This window comes from Jaculus jaculus, chromosome 9, assembly GCF_020740685.1.
Source record: "Jaculus jaculus isolate mJacJac1 chromosome 9, mJacJac1.mat.Y.cur, whole genome shotgun sequence".
NCBI classification, from domain to species: Eukaryota; Metazoa; Chordata; class Mammalia; order Rodentia; family Dipodidae; genus Jaculus; species Jaculus jaculus.
In genome coordinates this window covers 119,582,540-119,607,887 of record NC_059110.1, presented here as the reverse complement: position 1 = coordinate 119,607,887, position 25,348 = coordinate 119,582,540, and positions in this window count along the sequence as shown.

Sequence of the window (25,348 nt, the reverse complement as noted above, 5' to 3'; positions counted from 1 at the left end):
GTACAAGGTACTAAATGTGTCTAGAGTTCGTTTGCAGTGGCTAGAGGCCCTGGTACACTTATTCTCTCCTTCCCTCTTTCTCTCTGTGCCTCTTTCTCTCAAGTAAATAAATAAATAAAATATTTTTTTAAATCCAGGGCTAAAGAGATGGCTTGGTGGTTAAGACATTTGCCTGCAAAGCCAAAGAACCCAGGCTCAATTCCCCAGGACCCATGTGGCTGAAGGCCCTGAGGCACCCATTCTCTCTCTCTCTCTCTCTCTCTCTCTCTCTCTCTCATAAATAAAATAAGTTAAAAATAAATCCACCTACATTACCCAATCTAAATACATCTTTGTGTTAGTGTCTACTAAAATTATGTTGATTGATATTATTATTATGGTGAAAATAAACTGCGCTCAGGTGAGAAGCCAAGCCCAGCATCTTGTGAGCTCCTTGGAAGAGAGGAGCTGTCACCCTGCAAGCATAGCAGACAGGTGGCCCATGGGGACAGATAGCCGCAGGGCAGTGCTAGGATTGTCCTAATGTCCATCCATCTGTCTGACACCCTAAGGCATAGGCCCTGTTGCTCTCACTCTTTCCCCCTAAGAAATCATCTGCCCTGCCCATTCCTTGGTAGAAACAGAACCACAGCTTGGTCCCTAGAAAGGGACCTGAGTTGATGGCTCTCCTCCCCAGGTAAGGTAAATAAGGGAGAGACCTGTGTGGGCACAAATGGCCAGACAAAGGTCTCCTCAGGAGACAGCCTCACCTGGTCCCCACTGAAAGCTCTGGGAATGAGTCCTGAAAGCCTTGGTCCCTCCCACCCTGGGGCCAGCCCTTTGCAATTGCCATTCATCAGACTGTTCACTGGATGGACAGAGTTCCACAGATGGGCAGCAGCGGGGATTGGCCTCTCTGACCAGGCATCCCTTCCTCCTTTTACCCACCCCCACCCCATGCAACAGCCTGAGGAGCATTTAGCCAAGTCCTCTCCTTCCCCTTGAAGACCAACAGCAAACCCAGCCTGCCTGGCACAGCCTTTCCTGAGGTCCTACAGATGGACAGCTGTCTACAACCCTTTGAAGGGTGTCGTCTGATGAGGCAGCCAGAGCAGGCTATGGTGAGATCTTACTTTGCTTTGCTTTCAGCACAGTTAATTCTCCAACTAATATTTAAATGGCTGGAGCAGAAATTGCACCTCGTCTTCTCTAGAAATAGATCTTGCCTCTTCTGATGGCAAGAGCCCGGCAAGGGTCTTGGCTTGTAGGTCCCACCCTGACCAGCCACTCTCACAGACATCCCCGTGACTTTCGTGTGGGCATGGCTGTCTTCACACCAGACCTCACACCCACAGCAGCGGAGACCCCTAAGCAGCATCACCTAGAGGAGGGGCCTGCGGGGCTCCAAGCAGGCTGCGCAGAGGGCCAGCCCAGAGAGACCCAGCAGATGGGAGCTCAGTCACGTGGTCAGGGGCAGACAGAAGGTTCTAACATGTCATCCAGTGGCGGCCACCTCCTCCGGCTACACAGGGCTTGTTCATAGTCAATGAGCCCTAATTAACACGTTGAGGGGGACAGACGTGCGCGGCTTGCGGTTTCCATTTGGAAACTTTTCCCTATGCTGGTCGTGGCTCACCTTGGATCAAAGGTGCTCGGGTCGGATGGCACATCTTGGGCAGCGGAGGGTAGAAGCTGTTCCCCGCCTCCCTGCCAGGCCTCCTTCCCCATCGTTTCCCAAGGGTGGGCCTCCTACTCAGGCCTCTCACCTTCGGCTGGCCCATGCATCAGTGGAGCCCCTGCTCAGCAGCCCAGGGGACCCTACAGCTAGTCTCCTGGAATGGAGCCGCTGGCGCCAGAGCTGAGAACAGCAAGAGTCTGGGTGTCACGCACCTCCGAGCTTCCTGATGTCTCAGTGAGTGGCACCCACGGTGTCCTCACCTTCAAGGTGACTGGCAAGTACTGTGGCAATTCAGAAGCCAGTTCAATTGAAAAGGGCACGCGTGGCTCAGGTGGAAAACGTCCCCTAAAACTTGTGCTGTGGTGCTGTCTCCTGGGAGGTGCTGAAACCTCAGGCCTGGAGGCAGGAAGAGAGGTCACTAAGGCTATGTCCTTGAAAGATATTGAAAGCCTAGCCTCTCTCCCTCTATCTCACCTTCTCCTGGGACATGCCTTTCGGAGAAGCAACAGGCAATCAGACTGTGGCTATTCCAACTTTGATATTTGCTAGAAGTACGCTTAAAAATGAACAAAGAGAGCCTGTCACTCCAAGGGGGGAAAATGGCAGGATTACCAATGATCTAAAAAAAAAAAAAAAAAAAAAAAACATGATTTCTAATGAAAACTAGAATTGGGAGAAATTGTATGCACCATAAAAAGCTTGCTGGCATCCCCAATAGTCTAAGACTTTTCAGATGAAAGCAATGGTAATATTAATAAATATGAGTTTTCGAAGCAGGGGAGATGGCTCAGTGGGTAAGAGTATTTGCCGTGCAAGCATGAGGGCCCAAGAGGGCCCTAGATCACCTGGGCTCACTCCCCGCATCCATATCAAACAGCTGCACATGACCACGCACGTGAATGACCCCATCCTGCAGGTCAGTGGGGACTACAAAGCCATTGGGGCTCACTGACAGCCTGGAGGGGCAGATGATGCGGCAGCTGCAGGTTGAGCAAGGACTCCACCTCAGGGAAACAGGTGGATAAGCAAAAAGAGGTACCAACATAGGAGGGAGCCGGGCGTGGTGGCGCACGCCTTTAATCCCAGCACTGGGGAGGCAGAGGTAGGAGGATCGCCGTGAGTTTGTGGCCACCCTGAGGCTGCATAGTGAATTCCAGGTCAGCCCAGGCTACAGCGAGACCCTACCTCAGAAAAAAAAAAAAAAAAAAGCGAGAAAAGGACACAGTACATTCTCCCGTGGCCTCCGCACATGCAAGCACATATGCCATGCACCACATCACGCCACACATACTCTACATGCATATATCAAAATATATATATATGAGTTTTCTATATGGTAGAATGAAAATGATTCTGTGTGTGTGCACATGCATATGGTGGTGTGTTTGGGCACACGTGTGTGTGTGTGTGTGTGCATATGGACGCGATATCTGGCATCTTTTCTGCTCATTCTTCACTTCATTTTTCTGAGGCATGATCTCTCACCTGAGCTCAGAACTCACCAACTCAGCTAGTCTAGCTAGGCGGCTTGCCCTGGGGGTGGCCTGTGTCCTCCTCCTGAGTGCTGAAGTTACAGGCAGCTGCCATGCCTGCCCAGCGCTGACTTGGTGCTGCCGAGCTGAACTCTAGTTCCCACAGTGCCATCTCCTCAGCCTGCAAATGTTTCCTTGAATCATGCATTTTCCCCCAGGTAATGATACCAATCTCATGTGGGCCAAAACTCTAGAGTACAACGTTGGCCAATAGATTGTACCATTAAGGACTTCGGTTTCCATACTGATGCCAACTTTAAGAAAATGTCAGGGGCTGGAGAGATGGCTTAGCGGTTAAGCACTTGCCTGTGAAGCCTAAGGACCCCGGTTCGAGGCTCGGTTCCCCAGGTCCCATGTTAGCCAGATGCACAAGGGGGTGCACGCATCTGGAGTTCGTTTGCAGAGGCTGGAAGCCCTGGCGCGCCCATTCTCTCTCTTTCCCTCTATCTGTCTTTCTCTCTGTGTCTGTCGTTCTCAAATAAATAAAAATTAAAAAAAAAAAAGAAAATGTCAGGTTGTTTTAATGTCCTGTCCAAGATAAACAGCTGACCACTCAGATGAAAGGCAGTTGTGGATGGGGCCGGAAGCTACAGAGGGTAAAAATGGTGCCTCTCTTTTCAATTGTTTTGGGTCTATAAAATGTTTCACTAAGATTCTTATGGCAGCTGGGCACAGTGGCACACATCTTTAATCCCAGTACTCAGGAGGTAGGAGGATCACCATGAGTTTGAGGCCACCCTGGGGCTATAGGGTGAATTCTAGGTCAGCCTGGTCTAGATGAATAGATTCTCTAGATGTCTCCATTGCATTTCTTCTTTATCAGAAAGAGGGGGGTTAAGAGAGAGCAAGAGAGAAAAGAATTGGCTCACCAGGGCCTCCAGTCACTGTAATCAAACTCCAGACACGTGTGCCATTTTGTGCGCATGTGCAACCTTGTACACTGTGCTATGTTGTGCATCTGGCTTACGTGGGACCTGGAGAATCGAACATGGGTCCTTAGGCTTCTCAGGCAAGCGCATTAAGCACTAAGCCATCTCTCCAGCCCCCCACTGCATTTCTTTGCTAAGAGTAAAGTGTCCTGATTCCAAAGGCCATGAGACCTCCTACCATAAACATTCAAGTCACAGTTCTGTACTCAGTTCTGTCAAACAGCCTTGACTGTCACCCAGTTGTAAGGGTCCAAGGAGGAGGCTTGGTCTCTGTTCCCAGGCCCTGGACAGATGTGCTCAAAGCTTAGATCTGCCTGAGTGACAGGGCTGAAGATTGTCTCCTGGCTCAGGCCTCCATAGTGTCAGGAGGGAGCATGGGCTTCAGAAGACTCCCCTGGAGGCTGAGGAGATGGCTCAGTAGGGAAGAGTGCTTGCCACGAACATGAAGACCAAAGAGCCTGATTTGCCCTGAGCTCTATTCCCCAAGGCCCGCATAAGCAGCTGGGTGTGGCTGCACACACCTGTGACCCTGACCCTGTGGGGAAGAGAGATCAGGGAACCCTCAGGGCTTGCGAAAACTGAAGACCACAGCTCTGTGTTCAGCCAGCCACTCTGCCTCACAGAAACGTGTGGAGAAGCAATAGAGGAAGGGTACCTTATGTCTTCCTCTGGCCTCCAGGCACCTGAGAAACTCATGTGCACATACATGTGCATACATAACACACACACACACACACACACACACACCACTTAGCTTACATGCACAAAAAGAAAAACAAAACAGACTCAGCTATGGCTAGAGTGTTGAGGTTCAGACCCTCTCCTGTGCTCCTAAGAGGGAAAAGAATCTGGGGCCTGGGGCCATCGCCAACACCAGTGATCCACAAAACACACCACAAAGACTCTGCACAGTGACCTTGAGAGCTGGTAGGTTGGCAGACACATCCACCACCACCCCCAAGCTCACAGAGACAGAAGCTCCTGCACCCAGTACTTCAAGTCACCCCAGGGACCCCTCTTCCTGACTACCACATCTTTTAGAATCTCCACATGTAATGCACCTTGCTGGGGTCTTCAGGCACTCTGGCAAACGATCAAGCACGAGAAGACAGCTGGGGACCTCTGATGTGTCACTAGCTGTCCCAAAGCAGGTGGCCCAGGCTGGCCACCAGCAGATGGTGGGAGGCTGTCCCATGAGACTGTGCCCTCCCCTGTGGCCTGACACCAACTCTGGACAAAGTGGAGACCTGAAGTGGCTTGTACGGTCCCTAAGGAGAACAGATGGCCCTGGCCCCTGGCAACAGAAATCTCCTTATACCTTAACTACTAAAGATGGTCCCTGTAGACAATCAGACATTTGCAGCCCCCTGACCAAGGGACTGCTTTGTGGCCCTGGGCCCTCATGACCTGCTCTCTTGCAATTCTTTCTCCTGTTGGGAAAGACAGACCATTTGGTGTCTGGGAGGAAACCTCTATGGTCAGCTCATGGGGATGGGAGTGCTCATAGCTTCCTCCTATTACTCAGTTGCCAAAACTATGCCCACCAAATCCCTACTGTGGCTCCACAGAGACTGTCAATGGCCAAGTCCCACACTCTGGAATCGGAAGAGCCCAAGTAGTTGGTGCCTCCCCAAGGAACCAGCTGTCCATTAGAGGGTTCAATCCCAAACCAACATGAGCTATCCTTGCAAAGGAAGAGGAAGAAATGCCACACCCTTGGCATGGTGAGGATACTAATGTACCAACCTGAGCCTTACCTCCATCATGAGAACCTGGATACGACCCCTGACCTTTGAATTCCAGCACCCATAACATCCTTCTCCTACCAGATTGCGCAAGCGTGAAGCTCGGACACCACATTTCTCACAGGAAACCTTCACAGAGTCCTATGGTGACACTTCCTTGTACCTCAGCTGCTGCCATTGAAGATGGTCCCTACAGATGACCTCACCACAGGCTCTGCTTTTTTGGCTCCGTGGGCCTTGAGTCCAGTTCTCCAGCAGTTGGTTTGTCACCCCACACACCCCAGGCTCAGGAAGCGTCACAGATAGATAAGGCCTTGAAGCCAAGCTCTGGCTTCCTGGCTGCCTTTGAAGCCCAGGGCTCAGACCGGAAGCAGAAGAAAAACTAGGGTCAGGGCCAGACCAGGAGCTGGGTTTCCAGTCTGGCGGAGGTGAAGGGAGTAGAGGCTCAGGGGAGGAGCAGGCCTTGACCCGTTAGCTTCCTGACAGGGCCTCCCAGCTCCCAGCAGGAAGCAACTGCTTTCCAGCCTGAGGCGGGAGCAGAAGAGAGGAGACAGGAGGCAACACCCCAAGAATATCAGCAAATTCTCTCTCTTGCCTGAGGGGACTTCATAGTCCCAATGGCCCCCCACATAACGTTTCCTCACTCCTGAGGTCTCTGGGCTAAGAGACTGTCACCTGCATTAGTCCCCCAAACACACACACAGGCACACTCACATACACACACACACATACATGGGCCCACACACGAGCACACACACGGGTACACACATGCACACATGGGCACACGCATGGGCGCACACACACCCCAGAAGCTGCATGGGGCCTTCTGGTCCTGCTCCAAAAGCCCTCCCTCCAGCACGGGTTTCAGGGCACTCTTGGTCTGGCTCTGTGCTGGACGTGCAGCCTGGCAGAGCTGGCACATATTGGCAATGACACTCTTACTACCTGGCCAAGTAGAAAGGACCACAAGGGACTTAGTGCCATGCCCAAGGCTGCCTAGCCTGAGCGAGGAAGCAGCATCCATCCTCTTCTCAGACGGGCAGGACGGGGCCTGTGTCCTGTCTGTGGATGTGAAGAGGAGACACTGGGCTGAATGAGGTGTCCAGGGGGCAGGCCACATGAGGTGCTGGGTGGCCAGTGCCAAGAGGGCAACTTCAGGGACTGTGGCTGGCCCAGACGTCAGCTGGGGCCTGGCCGACTTGAGCTGGCAACTACCCAAATGCAGCGGGTTATTTTAAGTCCTCCGAGCTCTGCCTCTCCGGCCAACATGCCATCAGCATTTATTTGCCTAACTCAAAGCGGGGGGAGGGGGGAATACCAAGAGGCAAGTGCGAAAGTGAAAACGCCACCGCTTGTACCCCATCAAGAGTTTGCACACGGGCACGCAGCCAGCGGCCAGCCTGCATCTGTGATTTGAACCTCTTCCCTGCCCTAAATTTAGCCAGCTGGAAATCCTTTTTCAAGTGTATCCTATTCAAGCTATTGAAATCAAGACCTGCCTGCGCCAGGGTGGGGGGTGGGGCACAGGGCTGGTCTTCTTTGTGAAGCTGGGCCTCACCACCTGGGTGACCAGCCTCCTGGACAGCAGCCCACTGGTTTTGGCTGCCAACCCCAGGAAGCTCAGTTGGCACACGTGGGGGTGAAGGGCAGGCTGGCAAGGCCAGGCCACTGTCCCCAAACTGAGGGGACATTCTGAGATGACAGCCACAGAGCTTCCTTAGAGAAAGCAGGAAATTAAAAAACAGTAGCAATGAAAAGATGTCCCACCAGGAAAATAAGATGCCCCCATTCTGCTCACGCAAGTGCCCCACATGCAGGAGCTATGTACACAGCCAACTTCAAGTCCCTCCAGGCCCTCCTGGCTCTGGGACCAAAGCTGTTTGCAGAGGGCCATGAGATTCCCCAGCTGCAAGTCTAGTGATGTCAGCACCTGCCTTCTTGAGCTGCCGCACAGACTAAACAAGGGACGATGTTCAGACCTTTGGTGAGAGCACAGGTCCTGCCAAATGGCACAGGAGAACACCTAGCCTCTCCATTGGTGGCCTGTCACCAAACCACACAGGAGGCATTGGGGAAATAGGGGAGAGAGGTCCACTCAACATAGGTGCTGTGACCTTTGGTGTGAGGTTTCATGCAAGGTGCCGGAAACAAAGACACAGCATTCCAGTATCCTGACAATCTCACTGAGAGGTGAGGCAGACATGGGGTAAGCCCCACCGTGTGGAGACACCAGGGTGGAGCCCCATCCCAGAACAGCCATGGGGACAGAAGTAATGTATCAGCCACGTGTTAGTCAACTTCTCGTTGCTGGGACAGAAGACCCATGTGACCCAGCTACAGCACATGTCCCAGGCATATGTCCCAAGGACTTGTCACACTACCTTAGAGGTACTTGCTCAACCACGTGTATTGCCGCTGTATTCACAATAGCTAGGAAATGGAACCAGCCTAGATGTCCCTCAAGTGATGAGTGGATAATGAAGATGTGGCACATTTACACAATGGAGTTCTACTCGGCGGTAAAGAAAAATGAAGTTATGAAATTTGCAGGGAAATGGATGAATCTGGAAAGGATTATACTAAGTGAGGTAACCCAGGCCCAGAAAGCCAAAGCCAAACACCACATGTTCTCCCTCATATGTGGATCCTAGCTACAGATGATTGGACTTGTGTGTGAGTAGGAAGAAAACTCAGTAGCAAAGGCCAGTAATCTAGAAAAGAGACATAAAGGGAATAGAAAGGGGAGGGGGGACTTAATAGGCTGGTGCTGTATATATGTAAGTAGAAGAACAGATTAATGGGGGTGAAAAGGCCCAAAGTGAGGTCAGGGGAAGAGATTGAGTAAAGGAACAGTGGAGGGAGGGCTAATCGAAATCTAAGAGGATAGAAATAAATCATATAGAAACCTACTTTTTTGGACAATGGAACACACAGGAGCCATAGATTATTACTAGGTTGTTGGCCAGGGAGGTCCTTGATGCCCCTAAAACATTATAGGCCATTGCTGAGGCCCTTAGTTTCCCACCAGGAAGAGATGGTAAGACCCTATTGCTGAAGACTCCATATACTTGGGCTGCAAGGTTACTGAGAAACCCTGCTGGAGCTGAGCTGAAAACCCCCTCCATGTAGACCAGCTGACAGAAAGCTGGAAGAAGTCACACTGCCTGCAGTTCAATGGGAGAGAGAGAAATCACCAGTGAAGATACCCAACAGTGGACACTGCAAGCCTTATATTTGGCCAGCCAGGCCAAATGAGCCAATGGGTGCAAAAGTGGCACATCTGTTATAGGGGAAACTAACCACCCTCTAATTTGACTGGAGGCCCACTCCATGGAAGGAAATATACCCCTGATACTGAAAACCTACAAGAGGGGTAGTCATGAGCCCTAGGGGTGTAACATCTGTTGCTAAATGTATATACTATGCTCACCAAACTGCCCAACAAGCACTTCTCTTACTGTTCATACCCATATACTAATGTTACTCTCACTTTTAGTTAGAGAAGGTTCTCTTTTCAACAGCAGTGACCTTGGAATGACTGAGAAGGCACCATGGTGCTGAGACGAAGTGACAAAAGAGTGCTCAGCAGTGAAATATCTCAATCACACCTTCCATGGCTCAGGGTCCATTTCAGAAGAGGTAGCAGAAAGAATGTAAGAGCCAAAGGAAGGGTAGGACTCCTTACAATGTGCTCCTCCACATACAAAATAGCCTAAATATCCATGACCTCGCAGTGCCTGACACTACCTACACAAGACCATCATAATAGGAGGAAAAGATCATGACACCAAAATAAAAGAGAGGCTGATTGAGAGGGGGAGGGGATATAATGGAGAGTGGAGTTTCAAAGGGGAAAGTTGGGGAAGGAAGGGAATTACCATGGGATATTGCTTACAATTATGGAAGTTATCAATAAAAATGAATAATTAAAATTTAAAAATAAATAAGTACAAGGGGGGAAAGGTTCATTTCATTACACAGCTCCAGGTTACCATCCATCATGGTGGTGTGGGGGTGAGGCCTGGCGGCAGGAGCTTGAAGCAGAGCTGTCACACTCAGTCCACAGTGAGGAAACAGAGGGTGCTCAGCCAGCCCTCTCCCTTCTATACAGTCCAGGACCCCAGCCATGGGATGGTGCTGCCCACAGTCAAGGTGGGTCTTCCCACCTTAATCTAACCAGGACAATCCCACACAGACTAATTACACAATCCCTTACAGGTGACTCTAGGTCCTGTCTAGTTGGCACGCAGCACAAACCATCACAAGCTAACGCAAGACAAGGCAAACAGAGCAGGTGCCAGCATGGGGTGGGGCAGCATGCAACCTGTGCGTTCATCCAGCAGCTTAACTATGGTCTTGGCGCTGGTGCTGGTGGTCCTATGGAGGGGGTGGGGAAAGACCCCCAAGCCAGACCGCAGGTTCCTCCAAGTGCCAGCTGGGACCACTTGCCCCTGTGCCCATCTTCCCCTGGATCCATCTCCCTTTCATTCTGTTTTTCCTTGGGGTATGTGAACCAGTAACTTGTCAGGCCCACAGGCCACACACGCTCTTCTTTCCGCAGTGGCCGGCAGGTCTCTGAGCTGCTTGCGGCTCTCTTCAGCGGATGGCTACGTTCTCATTGCTTCAGTCCCAGTAACAGCGCAGGTTCCTGGCCAGGCTCTGGACTTCTCACTCCTCCTCGAAGGGTCCTTCTTCCTTTGTCCCTCAGTGTCACCTGGCCCCTCGTTCCACTGGCCTTGACTCACCAGATATCTCAGTTCCCTGCAGAGCCTGAAGGGTAAACAGAGTCCCCTGAAGGGAACTGTCTCCTGGGCTCAGGCAGTTCTCAGGCAATTTTCCCAACCGGCTCCTGGGCCAGACCCTGTGAAGAGCCCTACAGGGCAAATGCAGGATGAACAAGCCCGAGGCCACATGGAGGAACTTCCTACCTGCAGCAGGCCTCTCATAGCAGATGGAGGGGAGAGCACTGGCTATCAATGGAAGCCAGCGGGTCCACTGTTTGAGTACAGGTCCTGGTGTATAAGGACCAGGCCTTGCGTGTGTCAGCCCAGTCTTGGTGAGAAGCCCCATGGCCCACTTCTGAATCCCACCCCTCCAGCAGCTTCTGTCCCCACACACACATGTGTACACACAAATGCCCCACTCCAGCCCCCACACACGTGTGTACACACAGACACCCCGCTCCAGCCCGCACACACATGCCCTGCTCCAGCCCACACACATGAGTGTACACACAAACACCCTGTTCCCAGCCTGTGCACACATTGGTACACACAAACGCCCTGCTCCACCCACACACACGTGTGTACAGACACCCTGCTCCAGCCCGCACACACATGTGTACACAGACACCCTGCTCCCAGCCAGCACTGGATGCAGCTAAATTCCTCACCACAGTGGCGCTCTGGTCCTTCCAGCCAAGTTCTCCAGCCCCAGCTTCTTCAGTCCCTCCCTGTATGGCCAGTGACCAAGAAGCTGGGAAGATCAAAGGGCAGCAGGAGTGACCAGATCATCCTCTGGGAGACTTAATATCCTTAAAAGGGCCTGGTAGTGACTGAGAACTTTGAAGTAGGACTTCCAACACCTTCCCTGCCACAGGGCTGTGGGTTAGATGGACCTCCTGTCATGTAAGAGGGACCTCTCATGTGCATGGGCTCTTTCTCCCTGACCTCACTCCATCTCTGCTCCCCACAACTTTTTCCATCCTCTCCAACCTCAGGACCTGCTCCCTCACTAGATAGGTGCTAAGTGGGTGCCTTGGGATGTACTGCAGTGTGCTTTAAGACTCTCACAGGACATCAGGGTGCAGGGTTGTGCTATCCAGGGTTTGGGAAAGGGAGGTGGAGGTCCTGCTGATGGGAACACCAATAACCACTTGTGAGGTATGTGATAGCTTATGGAATTCCAGCCCTGTTATGTTTACCTTTTCCTTATTGGAACAAAACACACAACCAGAGCCAGGTGTGGTGGCACACGCCTTTACTTTAATTCAAGCACTTTGGGACTGAGGTAGAAGGATCACTGTGAGTTTGAGGCCACCCTGAGACTATGGAGTGAATTCCAGGTCAGCCTGGGCCAGCCAGAAGATGTTTATAGTACAAAAGGGTTTATTTTGGCTTACAGTCTTGAGGGCACGCTTCACCATGGCAGGAAAAGCATGGCAGAGCAGGCAGCAGGGCATCACATCTTGTCACATCAGCTTGGAGGAAGCAGCAGGAGTGAGCTGAGCTAGGCCTCACAGTAATAGCAGGAAGGACGTAGTCTAAGCACTGGGCTTGGAGCTGGGTTATATTACTCCAAAACTAGCCCCCAGTGACACACCTCCTCCAGCAAGTCTCCCAAAGGCCCAACAACCTTCCCAATTTTCTACAAACTAGTGATCCAATATTCAAAACACATGGAACTATGGGAGACGTTTTACATTCAGACCACCACAAACCCCATGACCAAAAAACGGGCTGCTGGCTGGCACATACAAGCATGCATGCATGCTCACATGCACAGTCATGTGTGCACACAAGCATATACATGACATGTGTCCAAGTGCTCACATGTCTTCTCCACCTCAGCTCCTCCAGGAGCCATGGCATCAACCCTCCAGGGACAGGGGTTGACCCTCCCAAGTCTTCCGCCCCCTCCCCAACCAGTCAGGAGACCTGATTGGGCTAGTTTTTGAGAAATGCTTTTGTGACATGCCTGTGTGGGCATCCTTCCCCACACAGGCATGCAAGGATGCCCACACAGGCATACCACCCCATGAATTGTGTGAATGGTGATCCAGGCCCATGTGCACATACTTGTGTGAGCATGTGTGACAGGAAGCTACAGGTCTCTGGAAGCTGTGTCATCTCCAAACCTTGAGGCCTCATATCGGGACCTGTGCGTTCCCTACTAAGAAGGCCTGACCACATGGGAGCTCGGTGCCCAGCTGCAAGGGTCTGTTGTCACAGCTGTGGGAAGTGGCTTGGATAATCCCTTCCCTCAGCCACACCCAAGCAGTCCCCCATAAGAGGCCAGAGAGAGACCACAGGAGGACAAGGACAGAGGCCAGAGAGGCTCTCTGATTTCCATGACAACAGCACAGGTCTGGGGTGATGTGAGCTGCTGCTGCTCCAGTGGGGAAATGCGATTCCAAAGAGCTGGGTCTGCCCACCACAGGCCTGGAGCCCCTCCACGCCTGACCACAGGGTCTTCCACTGTCTGCCTATGCTGTGTGCCGCTGTGCGTGTGCACGCCTGCGTGACTGTATGCATGTGCACTTGTGTGCCAGTGTGTGCATATATGTGCACCTATGTGTCTGCGCCTGTGACCCTGCGTACACATATGCTTGTGCATGTACACCTATGTGCTCATATGCTTGTATATGTACACGTGTGCACATCTGTGCCTGTGCATCTATGCGCCTGTGTGTGTATAACTGTGTGCTTGTGTGTGTGCCTGACTACATACCTACGTGGGCCTGTATATGTGCCTGTGTGTGAACATGTGAACATGCTTCCAGGTGTCTGTGTATGCCTACGCATTTATATATGTGTGCCTTCATGTATACGTGTGTTCCTGGGTATATATCCATGTGTGTATGCCTGGGTGTATAACTGTGTGTTTGTGTATACCCAAGTGTGCACATCTTTGTGCCCGTGTGCACATGTGCTTGTATGTGTGTCAGTATGTGCAAATGCGCGCCTGTGCTTGAGTGTATATACTTATGTGTGTTGACATACGTTCAAGCCAGGAAGAGCCGTTCCCAAAGGTAGGCTGTGGAGAGGGAAGGGGGGCCCCAGCAGTTCTCAGGAACCCCAAAGCAAGGGCACATCCTGTTACCAGCCTCCAGAGATGAAGCCTTGGGTGGAGGAGCTACAACAAGAGCTTTGCAGGCCAGACACACCCCATGCGACCCACAGGTGACACCAGCATATATTGGGGGGGAGAGAACAGGCTGAATGGTGGACATTCAGGGACTCTCAGGGCCACGCCTGTCCATCTCCCACTGTTCCCCTGCGGGGCTCAAGCTGTGGACTAATGCAGCACTGAGGACCGGAGGTGGATGGCCAGAAATAGAGCTGCAGCTCCACAGAGGGGACCCAGCTCTCCAGCCCTGCCCCTGAGCACCCAACCCAGGACGCCCTGGACCCAGGCCTCGGTAGGCCCCTACCTCAGCCTTGGGGCACTTCAACGTCAGCCACATGACTGGGGCCTCCTGAGCCTGAGTCTGGCTCTGCAGCATCCAAACCCTGAGACCCATTTCTCCACGTGGGCCATGGTCAGCTGTCCTAAGCGCCCCCCCCCCAGCACCCAGCCCTTCTCCAGGTATGCACATAAGCAAGAATCCCACAGGAGCACGCACGTGCACACACCCTCCAAAGACGCGGGACTGGGAGCTGCAGGCCCTACCTGTGTCTGATCAGACCACTCAGGAGCTCTGGCCCCTGTGATGCCGTCGCCTGAGCCTCAGCAGTCCTGGCCACCCTCCACTCTCCTTGCCTCTCACTGCTCTGAGAGGCCCCAGCAGGCTCCGTGTAGGGTCCACACTGGGGCTTGGAGCACGTGGCCTCCGTCCCACCCGAGGATCCTGCAGAAGCGGTGACTGACAGTCACTGCAGGTTCCTCCCATGCTTCCGGGTTTTCCTTGAAATTCTCAGAAACTCGCCTTTACCCTCACCTTTATCTGTAGGAGACCTCACCATGGCCAAGTCTGACTCTGGCTTTATGGGAAACGATCAAGGGGAGTCCAGCTGCCCAGTTCTATACCTTCACCTGCCAGACAGCCATCAGCTGGCCATCGGCACGGTGATGACTCACCTGCTGTGCTGGAAGAGGAGAAGCCACCAGCCCTGCCCCGGGGTGACTAGACTAATGAGGCCCACATAGGACCTCCAGGGGAAACACTGCCCACACCTCTCATGGCCCCTGAAACAGCATGAGGCTTCTGTCCCCACCATGTCCCCAGGTGTGTCAGGGCCCAGAGGCTCCGCGCGGCTACCTAGACTCCTAGCACACTCACCGTCCCCTGCAATCACTTTCCTTCCAGATCACAAGCACTGTAGCAATCTCCCCAGCACAGGACTGGTCAATAACTTCCAGGAACTTCCTTCCTCAGTCTGAGGAACCATGGGGACCCCAGGCCTCCCCATTGACAAACCATGCACAGAAAACAAAGCAAGACATCAACCGGTGGAGATCTCAGATATCCCATCACCCCACCGTGTTCCTTCACTGGCAGAATTTGGTTTTACTTTCTGTTAATTCAAAGAAAAGGAGGTCTGGGAAGAAGGCTGTGTGAAGCCTTTTCATTATGGAAGCATGTTGTTTCATTCTGCTCCAACAATACCCAGGGAGCATCTTGCGAGTGGTCTACGTGGGTCTGGAGCAGGGCTCAGCTGTCCTCTGCTCCAGGGTCACGCAGGTGGTGACACAGGAGCCCGTTGGGGCTGTGGCATCATCAGGGAATTGGTGGGGAGCACCCACTTCCAGCTCCCTGGATGTTGGCAGAACTCATTTCCTGGCATTTACAGGTGTTAGAGAACCTCTCTGCCCACAGGAGGGCCTCTTCAGGGCAAAACACAGCCGGCCCTCCCTGCTGCCCAGGGCCCAAGGCAGCTTGACTTTGACCACACATTGACTGAGCCCCACTCCCCTGTCCAGTGTCTCCATGACTCCTATCACGAAGTAAAGTCCAAAGGCCTCAGAGCACAGCCCACACATTAACTAAGCCTACTTCCTCATGATGCAAGACCTCCCCACTCCCTACCTCCCACTCAGGGACCTTAAGAAGAAGACCTCTTGCTGGGCTGGAGAGATGGCTCAGTAGTTAAGGCATTTGCCACAAAGCCTGACAACCCGAGTTCGATCCTCTAGGACCCACGTAAGCCAGATGCACAAGGTGGCATATGTCCTGGTGCGCCCAATTTCTCTCTCTCTCCCCCTCTTTCTCTCTTGCTCTCTCAAATAAATAAATAAATAAATTTTAAATGAGACTAGAGGAGAAGAGTGAGTTGAAGGCATGGAGCAGAGGCTGGGCTTGACCCCATCAGTGACCCTTGTGCCATCTGAGGCTCCAAAGGGACATGGGGGGGCAGATAGCCAGGAGCCCCACAACCCACTCGATGTGCAGCCCCTGAGATCTTGGACGCCTCGTTCCCTTTCTGATCTAGGTCGAGTGAGGATGACTGAGCATGACTATGAAGGCTGAGAAGCCCCCAAGCCTGGCTCTGTGCAAAGACCAGGAGAGACGTGCTCCAATCAAGTCTGGGTTTAGAGGCCTTGGTGCCAGCAGAGCTCATAGTATAAATCCTACTTGAGGGCAGAAGACAAGGTCGGGCATCCCAGTTCACTAGGAAGGAAAAATGCCAAAGCCTCCCTCCACTGGGCAGACCTGGGTGGGAGGGAGCATGCCCTCCTACCTACTTCCCCGAGGCCACGGCCCCGAGATAGACCCCACTGGACAAGGCTGGACACCTGCAGCCAGGTTAGGTTAACACATGAAATAACCCTCTCACCTCCCTGGGGCCTCAGTCCCCAATCTGGCCTGCCTGAGGCCTCAGGCCACACACAAGTCACTCCCTAATTGCTCTTGAAGTCCGGGCCTTTACCATGCTAGATTTAAACCTTGGTGAGTGGAGAACTGGAAAGGAAGACATAAGAGACCGAGGAGAGGGAGAGAGGTATAAGGAAGAGGCCCCGTGGGGAGCAGCCAGGCTGGTACAGCATGCAGGGACTATGCAGAACCTGAAACCAATGAAAGCCATGCAGGGCCATGTCTCTGGGTGGCAGGAAGTTCTCAGAGCCCCAAGCCCTCATTCTAGGTAGGAGCCTGCTCCTTTCCTCCACCCAGCTGGCTTCCCTCACCTCCACTTCACTTCCCTTGTCAGGTCCTGAGCTCTTCCTCCTGCCACCTGCCTGTCCCACTGTCCCCTCTCCCGCATCCAATGACTGAACTCCCAATGTCCAGCCATGCCTGCTCCATCCACAGAAAAAGATGACAGTGGCCCCAACACACCATGCCTAACCCCACTAGCTCAGAACGTGACCTAATTTGGAAGTAAGGCTGGGCCAGATGTAATCAGGAAAGATGAGGCCACTTTGGGGGGAGGGCGGGTCCTTAATCTGGTATGACAGTGTCCTTATAAGAGAAAACACACCGAGACAAGGCGGCCAGAGAAGATGGTCAGTGATTGGAGTGACCTGGCTTCGACCCAAAGGATACCAAAGATGGGCACTAGCTACAGGAAGCTGAGCCAAGCACACCGATTAGCAGAAGCCCTCCAGGGGAGCTCCTCCGCCACACCCCAACTACAGGCTCAAGCCTCCTGGCTGGGCGCCACCGCTCTCTGTGACTGCTGCTCCCAGCACAGGGTCTGTATTTGTTCAGGGCTATGACAAAATACCTGAGAGAAGCATCTTGAGGACAGAAAGGTGGGCTCTCGCTCATGGTTCGAGGGGGCACCCATCATGGAGCAGCCAGTCACCTTGAGTCCAGTCAGGAGGTGGACAGTGACAAATGCTGGAGCTCAGCTCACTTTTCTTTCTCCTCTTGATACAGGGTGGGTGTTCGCAGCTCAGTTGAACCTTTCCAGAAACATCCTCAGAGAAACATCCATAGGTGTGTGTCCATAGTGATTCTGTATTCTATCAAGCTGACTATGCATGGTCCTTTCTATGATAGCCCCAGAATCCTCACATGGCCTCGCATGGGGCCTAGGCCAGTCAGCCACCCTCAAGAATTAGACCTCTCCCATTGAATGCGCTCAGGTGGAGAGGGGTCCGGCCACCAAAAGGCTGTATCCCTGCCATCAGGGTCCACACACCAGCCCCTCTGCTATCCCGATAGCCATTCTGCCCCTCCAGCTCAAGAACATGTGTGCCCCAGGCTAGAAGTATAAAAGCAAAAGGAGACACTCTGCTGCCCCAATATTCACTAACTACACGTGGGTCCCTCCTTTCCAGGTACAAGAGACTGCCCCAGGCCCAGGACACCTGAGCTGAGTCCAGCTGTCCTCTGTGGAGGAGTGACCACCGAGAGTCTGCCAAAACCTGGATCGTGGGTGGAGGGAGGAGTCACAAACTAGCTTCCTGCTCCGTCACTGGTGAAGGTCACCGAACATGTACGAAGGAGAGCTGACCCGGACAGGGGGCCTCAGAGAGGGACCCAGCAGCAGTCCCTCCCTCCCTCCCGTGTCCTCTCGCCCTCCACAACCCTCCTGTCATCCTCGAGTTCCTGGGGAGAAGAAGTTCTGGAATGTTGGAGAGATGATAGCACCCCATCTCTGCAGGTCCCAAGCGTTTCACATACCAACCCTTGCCCATCCACGGGGTACTAGATGGAAGGCACGAACCTCTGAAGAAACTTTCTGAGAACGGTATTAAAATATAAAGAAATTGGGCTGGAGAGATGGCTTAGCGGTTAAGCGCTTGCCTGTGAAGCCTAAGGACCCCGGTTCGAGGCTCGGTTCCCCAGGTCCCATGTTAGCCAGATGCACAAGGGGGAGCACGCATCTGGAGTTCGTTTGCAGAGGCTGGAAGCCCTGGCGCGCCCATTCTCTCTCTCTCCCTCTATCTGTCTTTCTCTCTGTGTCTGTCGCTCTCAAATAAATAAATAAATAAATATATATATATATATATATATATATACATATATATATATATATATATATATATATATATATATAAAGCAATTATGTACTCTGGAGTAGCTCTCTGTTTTCCCAGAGGCCTTTGTAACTGCTTCTGAAGGGCAATTGGGAAGGCCTGGGCATCTTGCTTGAACCGGCTACTTTGCGTTAACCCGGGCTTGCTCACTCCCAGCCCTGCAGCAAGGTCAGCTTCTTCCAGCTCTGGTGGCCAGGATGTCCCTGGGAGAAGTGGCCAAGAGACTCTAAGAGCATCTGGCCTGACAGGATTGCACTGTTTTATTTAACACCCAACCTTTCAGCCTGTGCACGAAACACAATTTATGTTCCCAGCTGAGGGCAGATAACGGAAGGGGTATTTGCAAAAAGCTGAGTTAGGTAAATATTTCATGTCCGCTAATGTGTTGCGGGAGTGGCAGTGGAGCAGATGAGAAAGAAGCAAAGGAGGGGCAAGGGTCCCCGAGACGAGCAGTGGGCTCCCCTGCCCTTGCCTGCCCTGTCACCCCTCCACTTGCCCTGGAGGGGCTTCCAGAACGGTTTATACCGCTTGTCAACCTGACAGGACCTAAAATCACCTGTGAGGAGTTACTTAGGTGGGTCTCTGGGCATGCCCGTGAAGTATTATCCTGACTAGCATAATTAATGTAGGAAAAACCCCTTAACTGTGGGCAGCACCATTCCGCGGGCTAGGGGCCTTGACTGTATACAAGGGAAAGAGCTGGCTTGGCACCAACATTCGCCGCTGTGGACTGATTGTGACCAACTAGCCTCTAGCTTCTTTCAACAATGCAACTGCAAGCCAAAATAATCCCTTCCTCTCTTAAACTGATGTTTGTCAGGAATTTTGTCCCAGCAACAAGAAGTTGACTAATACATGTGGTGTCCAGGGTAAAGCCCTGATGCCAACACTTTAAATGGTAAGTCTACCAGCATGCCATTCTTTCAGTGAGTTTCTCAAAGCAGGGTCCTCAGGTCCGTCAGCGGTGAGAAATGAGAATTCTCAGGCCCCACCCCAAGCAGGGGATCCCACACTCTTTGGGGCCCCAGTGACTTGCTGGACAAGCCTTTTGGGAAGTCCGTCCTGGGTGGTGGCTGTCTGGATCCCGTGTCACCGCCAGCAGCGTCCTTTCTCTGTTAGGTCTGCTGACTCCCACCTCGGCCTTGGGTTTTAGAAGAACAAACTACATGACAACCCAGGGGAGAGGCAAGTGCCACCCACAGGACTTGCTCAAGCAAAGGGAAGTTGGCGTCCCTGCTCTTGCCCACCACCTGCCCACTCCTGCACTGGGCCCACTAACCCTCTCTCTGTCACCCCACTCCCACTGCCATGTCATCCCCCCTGCAGGGAACCCCAGCTGCTTCCTCAGGGTGCCCGGTAGGCCAGTCGGAGGCAGCTGGCTGTGTTATTCAGCAGACAGATTTGGGGAAGGAGACCCAGTGTGCAACTCCTGGGAACCGTGAGACATCTGTAGTCCTGGAGCCCCCCACGAAGCCCCCCTGGAGCCTGAGATACAGGGCACAGTGGGGCTTGAGCAGTGCCATAGGGAGGATGTTTGGAGGGACTGGAGCTGGGGTGGTGAGGGGGAGCAGAGGCACCAATTGGGTGGAGAATTCATGCTCCACTGTCCTGTGGCACTCCTCTGCTTGCCGTACACAGGGAGAGACCCCGACTTTCCTAGGCAGGAAGAAAGAGGAGATGCCAGGATGGGGCATGCAGGACAAGCTACAACCTGCAAGAGACCACACGGGGCCAGGGACTATGGCCTCACTGAGGAATTCTGCCTGTCTAGGGCCACCTTTAGCAGGTGGCATCTTCCCAGCCCCTCTCCTCAGAGCCCATGCAATATGGACACTGATGGAGGAGATCTTTCCCAGGAGCGAAGGGGCTTAGGGCGGAAAGTCCACATGTAGGGTATAGGGCCACGGATAGTAGAGAGGCCTGAGGTGGCCTGCCCTTCTCCCTCCGCCCCTCGCACCAGGTAGGCCTCCCATACCCCCTGCATCCTGGGAAGAGAGTCTAGACTGGTACAAGAGGTCCTGTCCCTGTGAGATACGTAGAAGGCTTTGCACCAAGGAGAGAGGTGACAAGGTATGGGAGAGGGGCAAGAAAAAGACACTAGAAAGTCAGGCCACAGAGAGACATAAGTAGAGAGTGGAAGGAGAGCAGGAGCTCCAAAGTCCCTGCTGAAAAAGGGCTGGCACAGTAGCATTAAGAGGTAGGGCTCTTGGAAAGCAATTGGGTCACAAGGGCTCCTCCCGTGAATGGGATTAAGGCCTTTATAGAAGAGGCTTCACACAGCGTTTGGCCCTTTCGCAGCCTGTGAGAACTCAGCAAGAGGCATCCATCTTGGATGCAAAGCCTTCATCAGGCTCCCATCCTATGGAGGCTTTGATGGAGGACTTCCCGGCATTTAGGACTGCCAACGGGAAACGTCTGTTCTTTTAAGTCACTTGTCCCAAGTGTTTTGTTGCAACTGAACTAGACGCTGGAGGAAGGGAGGGACTCTTGTGACCCAGGACTGGACCCGAGTAGGAGACGCCATCAGGTGTACCAAGGAGGCACTTGGTTGAGATGGTCCTTCCTGCAGATCAATTGCAGCCAGAGCCATTAGCCTTGAAAATGAGGCAGAAATGAAGGCCTGATAGGCAATCGATACCCAGTTAACCAGGACGGACAGCAAAGGGCTCAGCAGAGGACAACAGGGGTCAGCAACAGACATCTCAACCAAGGAGGCAGCCCAGGTCTGGGGCATACCTCCAGATGAGACACTGCTGTCAACGAGGTCTGGACCCCAGTGCACCCCAGAAAAACACAGAAGGCACCAGAGACTTGAGTCTCCTGGATGCTGAGTCTCCTGGACACTGGAATTGGCTGCATGGTGAGGCCTCACAGTGAGAGCTACCCCAGGAGATCTGCCCAGCAGCCCAGAGAAATAGCAGGTGAGGCCAGGGTGTCCTCAAGAGCCTCTGGAGGCTGCTGAAGATCTGGCTGACACAATCCACAGAAAGTGTCAAGGAAGGGTGTGGAGCTCCTGGAATAGAGGACCAGCTAGAGTGTGGTGACTACCTAAGCTGGTACAGTGGTCACTGCAAAAGTCACATTGCCCAGCTATCCTTCTCACTCAACTTCCTGCAGCTGAAGGTCAGAGTCCTGGGAGAGGCCTGTGTGTGTGTATATGTGTGCTTCTGTGTGTACACATATGCGTGTGTGTATGCCATGTGTGGGGATTTGAATTAGGTGCCACTGTAAATTCGTGTGTTCTGAATGTTAGGTCCCCAGATGATGGCAATTTAGAAGGTGGAACCTTGCTTGAGGAGGTGTGTTGCTGGGATGGATCTTGGGGTGAATCAGCCCCTTGCTTGCCAGTGTTAGTGGGGGCTCACTCCCATGTTATGGTGGTCCACCTGCTGTGGCAGAAGTGATGCCAACCCTTTGTTTGAGTGCTTTGTGCCAACAACACAAAGGTAAGTACAACACCATGAGTATATACCATGTATGTGCATTGTGATAAGGCATAGTTCGGTGTGCACCTGCGTGTGTGTCCAGCTCATGCATGTGCCTGTGTGGGCACATGCTTCTGTTTATGTGTGTGTGCACACATGCACAGTTGTCAAGAGCAAAAATGCCTGGCAGATAAAAAGGAAGAGTGGCCTCCAGAAGCCAAGAACAGGCTGGGTCTCCATTATATAACAGATCCACCAGTCACCAGGGTGGTCACAACCACAGTGACGTCACAGTGTCTTCATGATGTAACAGAACCTCCAGTCACCAGGGTGGTCACAACCACAGTGATGTCACAGGGTCTTCATGATGTAACAGAACCACCAGTCACCAGGGTGGTCACAACCACAGTGACATCACAGGGTCTTCATCCTCGACAGAACCACCAGTCACCAGGTTTATCACAACCACAGTGATGTCACAGGGTCTTCATCTTGTAACAGAACCACCAGTCACCAGGGTGATCACAACCAAAGTGACGTCACAGGGTCTTTATGATGTAACAGAACCACCAGTCACCAGGGTGGTCACAAACCACAGTGATGTCACAGGGTCTTCATGATGTAACAGAACCACCAGTCACCAGGGTGGTCACAACCACAGTGACGTCACAGGGTCTTCATGATGTAACAGAACCACCAGTCACCAGGGTGGTCACAAACCACAGTGATGTCACAGGGTCTTCATGATGTAACAGAACCACCAGTCACCAGGGCGGTCACAACCACAGTGATGTCACAGGATCTTCATTGTGTGACAGAACCACCAGTCACCAGGGTGGTCACAACCACAGTGATGTCACAGGGTCTTCATGATGTAACAGAACCAGCAGTCACCAGGGTGCTCACAACCACAGTGATGTCACAGGATCTTCATCGTGTGACAGAACCACCATCACCAGGGTGATCACAACCACAGTGACCTCACAGTGTCAGAGCACCATACCAGCTATTCCCAAAACATCCCAGAGCCAATGGGCTCTCCAGAGCTCTCTGGGCATGAGAACTCCTGGGAGTCCTCTGTGAGAACATGACCTTTGTGGACTTTCAAATGCCACCAGTAGCAAAGCTAGGGACAGCCTAGAGGACAAAAGCTGAGGCAAGAATCAACAAGGTCTCTTGTCAAGGTGGTCCCCATGGAACAAGTATGTCCTGGGGCTCCAGGGGAGCCAGTCAGAAGCAAGATAAGAAAGGACATCAAGGTAGACCCAAGTGCAGCACGGGAGGTGGAGGAGGGGCGGGCAAAGCTGCCCCCAGGGACAGGGCCATGGTCCTACCAAGCCCACAGCAACTGCACCAGCCTGAAAGCAAAGCAAGGCAGCTCGAGGATGCAGAGGCCAGGACTCTCGGAGCCTCTGTTTCTTCATATTCAAAATGCCACAACCTCTCAGAACTACCTATAGGAGCCTGCTACAGGAGAGGGGCACTGAATGTGCTCGGGATGTGTAGGGTCTCACGACACAAGCTCTAGAGCTGCCATGGTGACTTCTAGAACCCATAGACCATGAGAAGGGTATAGCTGATGAATACTGACCCAGAAATCAAGTGTTCAAATAAAAACCTGCACACACATTCGTGGCAGCACAACTCACAGCTGTCCAACATCTGGCAGGGATGAATGTGTTATCTGCTCACAATGCCTGCTCCTTGGCCTTAAAACAGGACACTGACACCTGCCACAGCATCATGGGGGGGGAGACACAGAAGAGGTGGACACAGGAGACACTCACCCTTGGAGCATCCAGACAGACAAACCCACAGGGACAGAATGAAGACAAGTAATGGCAGCCACACCAGGGGCTGGATGGAATGATGAAGGCGTGTCCCTCCGGCATGATGGAGGTGGGTAAAGGCAATAGGGGTGCAAGGCACGGCACATGTGCCAAGCACCTCTGGACCTGCCACCTTGGTCTCACGCATGTGATGTGAACGCCTCCTCTTCAACAAGGTAAAATTGATGAAAGTAACCCATCATGGCAGTAACAATGGCAAAAGCAAAGTGCAGCCAGCTGGGTGTGCCACAGGAGCCCCTGAACCCTCGCCCTGAGTGCCACAGCAACCCGCGAGGTGGGGACTGTCCTTGTCCTTCCCAACTGAAAGGACCGATGCTCAGAGACAGGGACTCACTCACCCAAGGCTGCCCAGCAGATGAACACCTCACAATTGGACTTCTGGAGTTTGAGAAGGGATTTAGGAAGAGGGTGATGGGAAGCGAGCAGGGGTGGTAACAATTGCAGAAGGCTGAGTCTTTGGCCTTGGAGTTGGCATCAGGAGGACACTGCTCAAGGGGGCCAGAGGAAGTAGACAGGAGGGGTGACCAAACCCTGAGCCCTTGGCTATCCCCTTGGGTGCCCCGACTTTGGTCCTAGTCCTGCCCTACACCCGACTGGATAACCCACGTGTGAACCCGGCTGGAGGCCACACACCATCCTGGAGAAGGCCCTGTGTTCTGCAAAGAGTGAGGCGGAAAAGACCGCAGCCTGCACCTCAAAAACGCAGCATGCGGAACCATCCCGGCGCAGGCTTTCCTTTGCGCTGTCTTGTTTTGTTTGAAGCAGGGTCTCTTGTAGCCCAGCCTGCCTCAAATTCAACATGTAGCCAGAGGCTGCCCTTGAACACCTGATCTTCCTGCCTCTGCCTCCAGAGTGCAAGGATGACAGGCAGACATCCCATTCCACACGAAGGGTTTTCTTTGGGGAAAAAAAATTAAAAAGCCCAGTGGGGTGCCGCACACCTTTAATCCCAGCACTCGGGAGGCAGAGGTGGGAGGATTGCGGTAAATTCGAGGCCAGCCTGAGACTACATAGTGAATTCCAGGTCAGCCTGGGCTATAGTGAGTCCCTACCTGGAGAAAAAAAAAAAATCTAAGATATTCTTGGGGATTACCATTTATCAACATTGAAACTCAAAATTCTCCCAGTGCCCATAGATACCCAGGTAGATCGTCAGCCTGGAGGACCGAGGCCAGGACCCACAGAAGGCCCCCAGGCCTTCCTCCCTTCCTCCTGAGGGTGGGCTTTGGCTCCACCCAGAGCCTTCCCTTTGGGGACTCACTCTTTCCTTCCCTCCTCCCCCTCATGGGGCCTGCCAGGGCCTAATGTCCCCCTGAGAAGTAGCCGGAACATCCTGTTGCCTTCCTCCTGCCTGTCCTCATGCTGCCCTGGACTAGCTGTTGGTGACAGCAAGGCTCGTAGGTCCTCAAAGCGTATGAGCCCTGGCACCTTAGTCCCCGACGCCAGGCCGGGAAGCCCTCGTCAGGGAGAGAGGCCCACCCATCTTCATCGGCCACCGTGGCTTTGCTCCTATGCTGTGCCACACACTGTCCCCGGGCTCTTCCAAGACCCTCAAGGTCTCCTTC